We start from the raw sequence: 903 nt of genomic DNA, 5'->3' as shown, positions 1-903 counted from the left end.
ATTTATTTATTTATTCATTTAAGTTTTAAACGGGCCAGGCCCAATTACATACATAATAATAATAACAACAATCGATCGTTAAAGTAATATACATAAACAGAATAATTATAGAGAAAAACAAAAAAGGTACAATATTAATTATTATACATACATATTATTTAGCATACTTATAGCTATGAATTAACAAGTAAGGAATTACAATAATTTTTGAATGAGTTGAAGTTTGGTGATATGAACAGATCGATATTTAATTTATTTATAGTTTTCATAATTCTATGATGGGGAGTATTGCTTGCGTAATTAGTTACTTCTGTGTTTAGATAGAAAGTGTTTTTAGACCGGGAGTTACGAATAGGGGTATGGAAGGAGAAGCGACTTAGGAACTCAGGACAGTCTATATTTCCTGAAAAAAGTTTATACGAAAAGTACAAATCTAATCGCAGACGATGTTGTTCAAGTGTTTCGAGGTTGAGAATTGTTAGTAGTGGAGTATATGAAGAATGGGGTTCTCTGATTATGGAACATTTAAATGAAAGGAAACGTAGGAATTTTTGTTGAATTTTTTCAATGATTTGCTTATGACCCGATTGATATGGAGACCATATTATTGAGCCATATTCACAAATAGAGCGTACCAAGCTACAGTAAATAGACTTTAAAGCTAATGAATCATCAAAATCAGCACAATTACGACGGATAAAACCAAGGATTTTATTTGACCTGTTAACAATGTTGGTAATACGACTGTCAAATTTAAGTTAGGATCGAAATAAATACCGAGGTCTTTAATAGCCCCCATAGTCCGAAGAAGTGTTTCACCATTAATGTTGTAATCAAATGAAGAAATAACTCGAGCTCTGGAAAATGTCATTATCTGACATTTCTTAGTATTCAGAGTAAAAT

This window comes from Acyrthosiphon pisum, chromosome A3, assembly GCF_005508785.2.
Source record: "Acyrthosiphon pisum isolate AL4f chromosome A3, pea_aphid_22Mar2018_4r6ur, whole genome shotgun sequence".
In the NCBI taxonomy this organism is placed as follows: Eukaryota; Metazoa; Arthropoda; class Insecta; order Hemiptera; family Aphididae; genus Acyrthosiphon; species Acyrthosiphon pisum.
Note: the sequence above shows the minus strand (reverse complement) of the source record.